The 13,320-nt window shown below is 44.2% G+C and overlaps 1 long non-coding RNA gene and 1 pseudogene across 1 annotated transcript; one reads left to right on the top strand and one right to left on the bottom strand.

Annotated features, from left to right (window-relative positions):
- Positions 1–5,977: 5,977 nt before the first annotated feature.
- Positions 5,978–7,060, top strand: LOC147972166 (uncharacterized; annotated as a pseudogene).
- Positions 7,061–8,266: 1,206 nt separating this feature from the next.
- On the bottom strand, positions 8,267–11,241 carry LOC125510005 (uncharacterized). Its single transcript, XR_007284437.2, has 3 exons — positions 10,736–11,241; positions 10,078–10,517; positions 8,267–8,681 (listed from the first exon to the last, which is right to left on the bottom strand). It is a non-coding gene; the product is annotated as an uncharacterized LOC125510005 (long non-coding RNA).
- Positions 11,242–13,320: the final 2,079 nt, after the last annotated feature.

The following is a 13,320-nucleotide window of genomic DNA, read 5'->3' as shown; positions in this document are numbered from 1 at the left end:
TCGGTCACTAAGTAAAGGTGGTACTCCCTTCAATCCAAATAAGTGTCGTGGTTTTAGTTTACCACTACACTTTTTTTTTTGGATTCGGACGGAGTATTTTTAGCAAAAGTTTAGCACTAAATTTGTGAGTATGTTTTAGTCACAAATTTGAAAGGGAACAGTACCCAAAATGTGATATATTATTTTTATCAATTACTCCCGTGCAAGAGGACGCCTTACCCATCTGAGCAAGTTCGTGAGCTATTGAGTTCTTGTTTCTATGTACATCCTCTTACCCATCTGAGCAAGTGCATGAGCTATTGAGTTCTTGTTTCTATGTACATGTACTAACAGGTTGCTCACACCAAGATCGTAGCAGGCGTTTGGACTCATCCACCCGGTCTGCTACCGGGGACCTGCTACTCTAGGATAGGAGGTTTCATGCTCAACTCCAGCGCCAATGTATTTTTGGCCCGTGGCTTTTCAAGCCCTTGATTTTCAACAAGGTTGCTGGGTAAGATGGAGATCCAAAGGAGACAACAAGCTCAGGTCACGGCGCACTGCCACGACCCTATTTTTTTCAAGTACTTGGCTGTAATTTCATATTCTTAGGGTTAGTCCTATTTAATATATAGCCTTGGGCTTTTTTGAAAAAATATATAGAGAAGATAGTCGCTTTCGTTGATTTCTTTGTGTATTATCGATGCGGATCTTTGGGGCATGAGACCAATGCACCCGAATTGGAAAAGCAATTTTACAAAAAGTCAAAAGGAGTCAAAAAGCTTTTGAAACTTGTAACCAACACAATCTAGCGTAATACTCGTATGAAAAGTTTCGCAGAGAAATGACTCTCGTGGTATCCTCAAGAAAAAAATTGCAAGTCCAAAAAATGTGAATAATAACTTTTATATTGTACAGGTTTTGTTTCTTATCGCTCAAAATACCATGGAAGTCATTTCTTTATGAAACTTTTCACACAAATATCACTCTAAGTCATGTTTGTTATAAAAAAGGCTTCATTTTTTTATACTCTTTTTGATATATTTTTTTGAAAGAATCTATTTCGGGTGCATTGGGACCTGAGACCCATTGGCTCTTCCCGGTGTACTATGTCACTAAAATGTGAGTGATTGGATGAGTAAGAAAACATTGAACAGAAGCGTTTTGGACTGGAGTAGACCATGGGGCAGGGATTTGAAAAATTATGGAGAACGAGGAGAAGCGGGGCTAGTGATTTTGACGAGCAAGTGAAGAATTTCTTGTTGCATGGAATTCGGACAAAGGAGTATGTATAACACGTTAGAGGATGATTTAAAAGGTTCCTGTTGAGGTTTGTAGTGTGTGTCTACCATCTGAGTTAGCACGTCATGGTTGTATGTTTTTGCAAAGTGACCACTCCTGTCAGGGATCGAGAAAGGTGCCGACTTAACTATTTGCATGTTGATGAACCAAAATGTTTCACTTATCTAGCTAAAGAAACAAATGTTTCGCTTATCAAGTTGTGTGTGTGTTGGCGGGTTTGTTTGGTTAACCCTTTTTTTTTTCACATTTCCGTGTTGAAATTAATGGGAAATAAAAAATTGGAAATTTTGTACGCCACATGCCAAGATCGTGTGCTTCTAGAAACAACAAAAGAAAAGTGTGCTTGAGAGGAAGAAGGGTGAAAGAGCCTTGCTGCAATCTGCAAGTTGCTGATCTTCCGAGCATGCAGCTTGTTCCTAGTCAAAGAGCCAGCCCATCTGTTTGGCATTCGTATAGAAATACAAACCGGGTGAGAAACTTGGCAACGACGATGGCTACATAAGACACTACCGAACGCCTCTCTCGTTCGTCTTGGTAGAGATCGATGTGATGGATATATGTCCATATTATATCACACACTGCATCAATTCAATGAGATATTGGAGATAAACTAACCACGTCGATGATGATTCATTGCTTGGTCACCGTCGCGATGGGATTGATTGAATCTTGGTGGACAGGCTGATCGCTCATATGGAGGCTCATGATTGATTGAATCTGCCTACTACCGACATCCACACAAGTACGAGAAAATAGATGTGTTTTTGGGAGAGATGAATCTTGGACATACACCTTTTCATACCGTTTTAGCATGCATAAATACTCAATGTCATCAGTAAAGAGATCACTGGCAATCCATTTTAATTTGCCAATCTCTTGTTACAATTTACAACTAACATGTTGTCAGCACACGCTCTAAACAAGAGCACAAGGGTGGAAATTTGGGGAGTACGAAGAAAGCGGGGCCAGGAATTTTTGCTATCAAATGTAGAATTTTTGTTGCTAGGGATTGGACAAAAGGAATATGTATAACACGCTACAGGAATGATTGGAAAGGTCGATTCCATTTTTGCAAATCTGCATAGCTGATTGAGGTGTAACGTGTGTCTATAGCGTGAGTCAGCAGGTAATGGTGACATGTGTTGGACTCCCTGACTGATTTTGGACAAAGTGACCACACATGCCAAAGTTTAGGGTGTCAAATTCAATACAAAGTGGATCTCAAAAAGAAAAAATCAATCCAAAGTAACAGACTAAAACGTTGCTTTTACTCAAAAGTCTAAACACTTCTGCTTGAGTACACCCCCCTAAACACAAGAACGACGACACAGGCTCCGAACAGGGCATGCACGCAGCCTTAACACCCCTGTCCTCCCTCCTGAACCTGGAAGCTGGCGGCAGCGGCCGCGGTCGAGGGAGAACACCGGCGGTCGGGGTAGTGCCTGCAGCCTGAGCGCACGACGCAGACGGCGGAAGAACGACGGGTGCAGTAGCCGGAGATGCCGATGGAGTGGTGGCCGCCGCGGAGGCTCGGGCGAGCAGCATTGCCGGGCGAACCGAGAGACGGGGGGCCGCCGAGACTGCTTCGGCCCCGACGCCGGGCTCCCCTGTCCTTGCCGATGCCGCCTCGGATGTGTTGTTGTCGGCCCCTGTTGCTGTTGGGGAACGTAGTAATTTCAAAAAAATTCCTACGCACACGCAAGATCATGGAGATGCATAGCAACGAGAGGGGAGAGTGTTGTCCACGTACCCTCGTAGACCGAAAGCGGAAGCGTTAGCACAACGCGGTTGATGCAGTCATACGTCTTCACGATCCGACCGATCAAGTACCGAACGCACGGCACCTCCGAGTTCTGCACACGTTCAACTCGATGACGTCCCTCGAACTCCGATCCAGCCGAGTGTTGAGGGAGAGTTTCGTCAGCACGACGGCGTGGTGACGATGATGATGTTCTACCGACGCAGGGCTTCGCCTAAGCACTGCTACGATATGATCGAGGTGGATTATGATGGAGGGGGGCACCACGCCTTTAGTGCCGGTTCCATAACCGGCACTAAAGGGTGGGCACTAAAGCCCCCCCTTTAGTACTGGTTCGGCACGAACCGACGCTAAAGTGCCACCACGTGGCGTGAGCTCGCGCCCTGGTATGGGGGACCTTTAGTACCGGTTGGTGTTACCAACCGGTATTAAAGTTTTTTTTTGAATTTTTTTTGAATTTTGAAAAAAAAATTGATTTTTTTTTTATTTTTAATTTTTCTGAATTATTTGATGATTTAGTCTCTAATCACCTCTCTTAACTGCTCAAGTGTCGATCACTCATTCCAAATCGCCTGGCTTCCCGGTCGGTCACCCATCCTCTCACTCTGCCTGAGCACGCTTAACTTCGGAGTTCTATTCCCCCTACATTCCAAGTCTGCACTTGTTGTTTTCCTAACAAATGTAAGCTGTCAATCCTATTAACCCTCAACAGTTTAGCTTGAGCATTAGGTCACACGTTTCACCGTTTGAGTTTGAAACTATTATTCTAAAAAACAGTAATTATTTAGTAACACTAATATTTCTTGAATAAGTTTGACCATAGCTTGACCATAGTTTGACCATAGTTTGACCAGATTTGACCAAAATTTAAAAAATTGAAATAATTATTTAGTAACACTAATATTCTTGAATAATTATGTAGTAACATTAATACTTCTTGAATAAGTAGTTTGACCAGATTTAACCAATTTTTTTTTAAAAAAACTGAAATTTGACCATATCTTTTTTTCCTTTTGGAATTTGAGGATTCTAAAAAATTGCAAACAGGCCGTAGGCGGTCTCCATCGGATGCGGATTTTCGTGCTGAATTTTTTGATATATTATACGTTTTTTCCGACATTGTATGCAAAAATTATAACCGTTTTACATTTTCCCTCCACTTTTTGCATACGTTTTTTTTCCGACATCGTATGCAAAAATTGCAAACAGGCCGTAGGCTGTCTCCAAATTTAAGTTTTCAAATTTTCCTAACTAATAGATGTAGTAATATAGCTACCTCTCGAAGGATTTTATTTTTTTGAAGTTTTTATCATTTTCTTTTGATTTTTTCAGAACTGAAATGGCGACACACGGGGGGAGGGGGGTAGAGTTTGAAAATTGCCCTGTAGTGCCGGTTTGTGACACAAACCGGTACTATAGGTCAGACCCCTTTAGTATCGGTTCGTGGCACAAACCGGTACTAAAGGTTAGCCCTTTAGTACCGGCTTGTGACACGAACCGGTACTAAAGGTGATCGTGGGGCCCCGGCCTAACGCCAGCCTGCCATCACCCCTTTAGTACCGATTCGTGGCACGAACCGGTACTAAAGGTTCAACACGAACCGGCATTAATGCATAGCCTTTCGAACCGGCACTAATGGTACCATTAGTACCGGGCTAAAATCAAACCGGCACTAATGTGTCTCACATTAGGTCCTTTTTCTACTAGTGAGGGAAGGAAAGGGAAGGGAAAAGGGGAAGGAAGGAAGGGGGCGCCCCCCTCCCTAGTCCAATTCGGACCAGCCCATGGGGAGGGGTGCGACCACCCTTTGAGGCCTTTCTCTCCTTTCCCGTATGGCCCATTAAGGCCCAATACGAATTCCCGTAACTCCCCGATACTCCCGAAAATATCCGAATCACTCGGAACCTTTCCGATGTTCGAATATAGTCGTCCAATATATGAATCTTTACATCTCGACTATTTCGAGACTCCTCGTCATGTCCCCAATCTCATCCGGCACTCCAAACTCCTTCGGTACATCAAAACACATAAACTCATAATATAACCGTCATCGAACTTTAAGCGTGCGGACCCTACGGGTTCGAGAACTATGTAGACATGACCGAGACACGTCTCCGGTCAATAACCAATAGCGGAACCTGGATGCTCATATTGGCTCCTACATATTCTACGAAGATCTTTATCGGTCAAACCGCATAACAACATACGTTGTTCCCTTTGTCATCGGTATGTTACTTGCCCGAGATTCGATCGTCGGTATCTCAATACCTAGTTCAATCTCGTTACCGGCAAGTCTCTTTACTCGTTCTGTAATACATCATCCCGCAACTAACTCATTAGTAGCAATGTTTGCAAGGCTTAAGTGATGTGCATTACCAAGAGGGCCCAGAGATACCTCTCCGATATTCGGAGTGACAAATCCTAATCTCGAAATATGCCAACCAACAAGTACCTTCGGAGACACCTGTAGAGCACCTTTATAATCACTCAGTTACGTTGTGACGTTTGGTAGCACACAAAGTGTTCCTCCGGTAAACGGGAATTGCATAATCTCATAGTCATAGGAACATGTATAAGTCATGAAGAAAGCAATAGCAGAATACTAAACGACCATGTGCTAAGCTAACAGAATGGGTTAAGTCAATCACATCATTCTCCTAATGATGTGACCCCGTTAATCAAATGACAACTCATGTCTATGGTTAGGAAACATAACCATCTTTGATCAACGAGCTAGTCAAGTAGAGGCATACTAGTGACAATCTGTTTGTCTATGTATTCACACATGTATTATGTTTCCGGTTAATACAATTCTAGCATGAATAATAAAAATTTATCATGACATAAGGAAATAAATAATAACTTTATTATTGCCTCTAGGGCATATTTCCTTCAGTTGCCTCTGTCAATGGGGACGACGTAGGCTGTGAAGAGGAAATGGTCGTGACGCTGCCACCACGGGCCGTGTTGTGTGCCTCCGCTGCTGACGACGATGACGATGAAGATGACGAAGAGGAGTTGGCTCCCCAGACACCGCCGGCTGCCACCAAGGCCCTCGACTCTAGAGGGATGTGCGTGGGGGCATGACGCAAACACAAATGAGGGTTGGCAGGAGGTGCTACCGCGGCGCGGCCCGCGTCGTCCGGCTTCGTCGCCTTCCTCGACAATGGCTCCTCGTCCCATCTCCGCTTGGCTTCGCGGTAGATGTTACAGATGCTTCGCTCATGGTCATCGCGCGGCTGTTTGCAAAGAGCCGTTGCGGTGCTCCCGTTGTTTGGAGAACGGTCATCGTGCGTGTGGATGTTGCAACCCATGGCGTCCTCTAAGCTCAGTGCCATGCATTGATGTGCGGCGCATGTCGCAGCTCGACGTCGTGCATCGTCCTGCTCTTGCTTCATGTGAGGGTCCGTTTCATTGTGGGACTTGGGTGTCTGTCGTCTCTGGTACCGCTGGCTCACCAACCTTGTCGGGGCTGATGTTGCAGTCTGCTTTGACTGATCAGATTGTGTTGCTGCAAGGTTGTTTGGCGCATGTTGGGAGCTTTTTAGAGCGAGCGGAGGCTGCTCTGAGTAGACTCTCCCTTGCGCCAGCTATGTTGCAGACCTCTCTGACGCCGCACTCTCCTTGTGCGGCCGGTGTTTTCTCCGCGGAGGATAGGAGGGTGGAGTTATATGGCTCCTTCTCCCCCGTGTTGGAGACAATTCATCCTCGATGCCTACCTCCCATCCTATGTTGTCTTCCACTGAGGGTGAATCCATTGCCGTGCTTGTGGCTCCGGTACTGCAGGTCATGCCCGAGCTTAGGGAGCTATGTCTGAGTTTGTCAGTGGATCATATGAAGGTGGACACGTCGACGACCTCGAGCGAGGGACAAGATTCACCTTTGTCAAGTGAACAGCTGGAGGTTCCTATGGTTGATGATGCGAGAGGGAAGGCATCCGCGATGTCATGATGGATTGTGCTCGGTTTCTCGTGTTGTCGACATGACCTTGGTATTTTGAGTCATCATTGCCGTTTTCTCACCCGGGGTTCCGTTGCATTGTAGAAGTGTTGAGGGTTGTTCTTGTTGGGTGTTGGGAGCACTTGGCAGGTCATCTAAGTGGCCGTGGTGCTTCGTGTTGAGTGAGTTTGTCTGAATCGGTTTTCGCCCAGTTTTCCATAAATTAACTGGGCAATTCTTTTCTTCTTAATTAATTGATGAGGCAACTCTTTTGCCTCCGTTTAAAAAAAAATACAAAAACAACTCAGATTAGCCCATATCTCTTCATAAATAAGGGCACGATAGTCATATTTTATAAATCTTCACCTGTCATATACATTTTTTTAGAAACACCCATCATATACGTATATGTTGTACATGAACGGGCGCGCACACCCTCCCGCGCATGGTCAATCTATTTGGTTAAACTACTTTTACACGTTCTCATGTTGAGATCAACCAAAAAAAATAAAATGAAAACGTGTGATGCCAAGATCGTGTAGTGCTTCTAGAAACAAGAAAAGAAGGGCGTGTGCTTCGGGTGAGGGAGGGTAAAAGAACCGGGCTGCAAGTTGAGTTCGATCACGCATGCATGCAGCCTGCTCCTATAGCTAGCCAAAGAGCCAACGCATCCGTTTGGCATGCCTCCCAAGTCCCAACACACAAAGTGAATGAGAGCTCTTCTAGTAATCCTGGCAACGAGCGGTTCCTACATAAATCCACACCATGCGCCGTTCTCGATCATCTTGGTAGAGATCCAGAAATGGATTGAACTACTTGGCATGTGTGTGTGTGTGTGTGTCTGATATGTCACACGCTCGCAGCAATTCTTTGAGATATTGGAGATAAACTAACAACAACGATGTGGACTGTTCACTCGGGTGCTGCAAGGATGGACCAGTCGCTCGCTACGCTAGCCACACTCGGTTGAGAGACTGATCCTCATGCCGAACGCCGAGTATTGATTGACCAATTGCTGGCTACATCCACACTTTCCCTCTACAAGTGTTACAAAGAAAAGGTGTCTTTTGCCAAGCCATGATGGTTATCACCTCTTGGTTTGTACTAGAGGTTGGGGCGTCACCTGGTGGCGTCTTGTGAGAGAAAGCTAAGCCGTGGTACAAGGCGTCCCTTTCACTTTCTTGTTTACATTATCTATTGTTATTGCATCAGATTGAAAATATCAGGTGTATATTAAGCAACATTTAGCCGGGACAAAACCGGGATTTCAGATCACCAGGGACAAAATACAAAATTCATCACACACTTGATGGAACGAGTGACACATGCATCTTGGTGCTAATTAACATCACACTGATAGAGTACTGAAATCATCTCTACAAAAAGGAAAAAAAACAGTGAAGTGAAACATGTAACAGCAGTGACATGCTCTGTGACCTAGATAACCAAGTAAATCAAGCTAATAGTGCAGGGAGAGATTCATACTATACTTTAGAGAGTTCCTTATTTTTTGCCTCTGACCATGCCTCCTGTGCTGCAGCTGCGTGCCAGCTGACGCATGCCAATACCTCTAGCTAGTAATGGCCGCTGTCGCCTCCGCTACAGCTAGCCCCGACAGCCAACACACAACCCTCAGCCACCGTGTCGATCTTCAATTCTTGAAGCATACATCACAGCACCAATTTGGAACCAAATGTGATATCTGTAAGAAGATATAAACAAGAAAAAAAATTATTGTTAACTTCTTATGCACATAACACTCACAACTTGTTGATGACAGTAGAATTAGTTTTTCAAGCAGCAAGACCTTGCACACAAAAACTTAGAATAATAGTTAAATATTGGTGGAGTTTTGCATATTCAAATTCATTATGCTTTTTAAATGATCAGTTTCAGCAATTCACTCCAGTTTTAGACATAGCTCTTATACAAACAGTAATTAATTGAATGCATGTAACATAGCAAAACATAAAACTCATTTATGCTCGTCTTTCTTTACTTTGAGTAGCAGATTGCATATCGTGATGTTTTTCTATTTCAGCTGACAAAGAGCATGTGTGTTCCAGAAATTAGCAATTATTGAATTCTCTAAATAGGTTAACATTGTTCTATGTGTATTATTTATCCACACCTAGATGGATGACCTTATGTGTGTTCCAGAAATTAGCTATTCCTGAATTCTCTAATAGGTTAAGATTGTTCTTTCTGTATTATTTACCCACACGTAGATGGATGAACTTATGGTATGTTGTAAGAGAGAGAGAGAGAGAGAGAGAGAGAGAGAGAGAGAGAGAGAGTTGACACCGAGGATGAGACTATGCGAGGATGGTAGGTCGTCAATATATTAGCTGGCTGTCAATCTACATGTACCTTGTTGTTTTTGAACTGGAGGCAGCAACAATGAAGTTCTATTTCAACGGTACTTATCTTGCAATAGCTACATGGATCATAAAAAAGAAGAAACATAAAACAAATCTTGTGGTGTTCAGCACAACTAATAATTGTGCAAAGAAAGAACTGATGTCAATACAAGCAGAAATCGTACTGCATAATTGTTGATCAAAGGCATATATTCATCAACTACAACTCCATGAAGATCAAACACAGATGTCGAGTCACTAAGATAAAATCAGTTGTACTACACATGCAAAATTTTCAATTCGCTATTCAGTTCATGAACGTTTCAGTGTGCACACACATGTTTCACTAACTTTTAATGGGTTAAAACAAAAACATTGCATCATTTTGATTTTCACGAAACCAAAAAGTATGTGCGTTTTGCACAGGAAACAACATACTTGCATTTATATTGTCCGAAAAAAAAGAAAATTGGATAGTATTGACCATTGAATCCTAGTAAGGCATATTTAAACAAATGACCGTAGCAATACAATAGCATTACCAAAGAAAAGCAACGGACATGCTCCTCTAGATCCACACATAAAAAAAACTTCCAGTGAGCTCAGACTTCATGCAGTTGAAAAAGTAGCTTCCAATTTAAAGTGATTCTACATGACATTGCTACTAAATCCTCTTTTGCTAAAATAAATACATGATACTGCATAATCACGAGCTGAGCATAGGCCTGCAACATTTACCTCCTTGTTTGCGGTGGCGTCCTCCTTCCGCTGCTTCTTCCTCCTCTTCTTGCGCCGGTTCTTCTACTTCTCCTCCTCCTACCTCCTGTGGACTGCGTCCCCAAGTTCCACCACGGTGTCCTTGTCAACCTCCTCGTCCAGTGACAGGGAGATCACCCCGGCAAACCCGGGTTGGCCTTGCGCCACCGCACCAAGAGATCAACGGTGTTGCAAGGAATATGGATCAACAACTATTGATTAAGTCAGTAGAATCAGAATATACAGTAGATGTGATTCTTTCAAGAGGTTAAATTTAGAAAATAGAATAGATAGCGATATGCCATTCTGAAAGTAAGGTCCATCTGGTGTCATCTTGGCCTCCAAACTGAGCATGCCCCGCTCTATGCAAACTATAGTATGACATTCTGAAAGTAAGGGCGATGTAGTCCGTAGGAATATTTCTGTTAGAAAAGGGAAGCTGCATAAGAATCATATCATAGGGGAGTATTTCTGTAGTATGTCGTAGTCAATCAAAAACAAGAATCATGAATGGGTTGTGAATGAATTAACTGACACTTGTACAGAATGTATATCAAATGTAGGAATAATTTCAGCACAGCAAGCCGGACTAGCTTCACACCATCTTCAGAAATTCACCGCCAGCTAGATATCTGCTTACCTGGCCAAACGAAAGGACCCCACCCTCTCACGCCGGTGACCCGTTCCGGCCGCCGCTCCACCCAGCATGACAGAACCCGTCCTGCCGCTCTGCCTCCTCCCCGGCGCCATCGACCATAGGGGCTCTGCCATCCATCTCCATGGATCAGGATTCATTATTGAGTGTATTGAGAGGAAAAAAGGGGTAGCAGACGAGATGAGAGGGGGTGGGGCTGTGAGGGAAGGGGAGTGGAGGAGGCGGCATGCGGGGGAGTGGCGGAGACGCCGGCGATCTGCAGCGTTTCATCCACCGCTGGGGCCTCTCCTCCCGCCGTCGGTCGCGACCTCTCCTGCTCCTGGTGCCTCCCAGCGTGGCATCCACCGGATCTGGATTTGTTGTTGAGAGGCAAAATCGTCGGAGACGAGGCGAGGGAGAGAGGATCTAGCTGTGAGAGAAGAGGAGAGCCGGTCGATGTGGAGCTGGCTTGGTAGCGAAGGAAACAAGGACGAGGAAGTTTCCTAGAAATTCATTGGCCACAACCTGACCAATCGCTGCATTTTTTTGGTCTCACCCGCACAATGCAAGCTACCGACGTGGACACGACGAGCGAGCGCACATTGCGCGACTGCTAATGGGTTCAATTCTTTTCACCATGTGTAAACACTCAGCATCATCAATTAATAAAAAGATCATGGTTAATCCATTGTCCGTCTCTAGTTACAATGACAACTAACACGTTATCAGCATTGCTTTAACCGAGAGCACAACGGCTACTTTAAATAGAACAACGATTATTAGATAACAGCAGAGGAGGGAAGAAATAAGATGTGATCTCCAATTAGATTTGATGTACTCTTGTGCACGACAACCTATGTTGTTCCAGTGTCATGCCTTGGTCGACAAATTCTCCCAGGCATCATCCATCCTCCGACCACCATAAAGAGCCACCCACGGTGTAGTGCACGGGTCATCCCCGGCGATAGAGCCGTCCCTTCAGCCCAGGTGTGAGCCCTATCGTCAGCAGTACCTGACTCAAGGCTATGGGCAGTTTTATGTAAGGCTCTTCGGATTTATGTGGCAACGATGGATGTCATGGTGGCATGACATTTTTTTAGTTTAGCCCAGGTATTTTCCTGAATCTCATATTATCACATGTGTCCCTATTTTATACGTCAGCGGGAGGTGGGAGGTGACAGCTGCGGCGGTGGGGATTGGGGGCAACGAGGTGAAACCCTAACCGTCCCCGCTTGGCTCTTATCAAACGGGGGGAAGAGCCGCGACGCTTCGGTACAGGGGAGAGACCGAGAGAACCGTGCAAGGAGCAGGGCCGCGGGAGGCCTTGGACTGCGAGCAGGACCCACCTCGTCCTGTAATTTTTACGAAGCAGCCCTTCTGATTCGCACATCTTACAACGAAAAGTGCAAGCAAAGGCCAAGCTCCATAGAGCTCTTTCATTTTTTCAGTGAAAATACCTTTTTCCACATCTCTGAAAAATCTAAAAAAAGTGTTCAGGTTGAAATATATTTTTAGTATACATGTACAGAATTTCATATATATATTCATATGCCATGTACACAAAAAAGACAAATACACAGATTAAAATAGGTTTTTGTTGTATTTGGGTAAGATATTTGTCTTTTTGTGTAGCATGCAAATAATACAATTAGTTGAGAAATTTTATGCACACTTGAAGAATATGCATACGTATTTGTAGAAAAAATATGATATTTTTTTGAAACTTTTAAATATATATTGATATTTTTTGGCAAAACGAACGAGCTCCATGGAGCTTAGCCTTTGCAACGCTGCTCTCCATCTTACAATCCCTATAAGGGTAAAAAAATATATAACTGACTGTAGGTTTCACCTGTAATAATGGTAAATATATGGTTCACAATAAACGGAGTTAACTTTCTTGCCACGTCAACTCTGACGGGTGGGCCTCATCTGTCATAAACATGTTTAAATCGTCCAAACCGGTTAACAACTAAAAGTTGTACTCCCTCCGATCCAAAAAAGTGTAGTGGTTTGAGTTTTTCAAAATTGAACTAAAACGACACTTTTTGGATCGGATGGAGTATTTTTAGCAAAAGTTTAGCACTAAAGTTGTACTTCCTCCATTTCATAATGTAGTGCGTATATGAGAGTTCACGGACAGCCCGGGTATATAGGGATGATATGAGGGGTCCGGTTGTGTCACATTTTTCCTTCTTTCTCCTGTCCGGTCACTGACCGGGCGCGCCCGCGGGCGTATGAGGGATGGTTTGAGACGTCCGGCTTTAGATGCTCTTACTGCCATGTGAGAGGACGTCTTACCCATCTGAGCAAGTGCATGAGTTACTGAGTTCTTGTTTCTACTACAACAAGTTTTACCCGGCTCGAGTGAGAAAGGGGAGGTGGCGGCGGCGCTGCTTCGGCTTACTTTAGTGCTTGTAGTCGTCGCTAGGTGTTCTACGAATTTGGATGTATTTTTTATTATTTCTGATATTCGTTGTACTATCATGATTGATGATGAATAGATTGAAAGTTTTACTTGAAAAAAGGTTGCTCATGCCAAGATCGTAGCGGGCGTTTGGACTCCTCCACCCGGCCTGCTATCAGGGACC

This window comes from Triticum urartu, chromosome 5A (genome assembly GCF_056163025.1).
Source record: "Triticum urartu cultivar PI428250 chromosome 5A, HENAU_Tu73, whole genome shotgun sequence".
Classification (NCBI taxonomy): Eukaryota; Viridiplantae; Streptophyta; class Magnoliopsida; order Poales; family Poaceae; genus Triticum; species Triticum urartu.
This window is presented reverse-complemented; position numbering and strand designations above follow the sequence as displayed.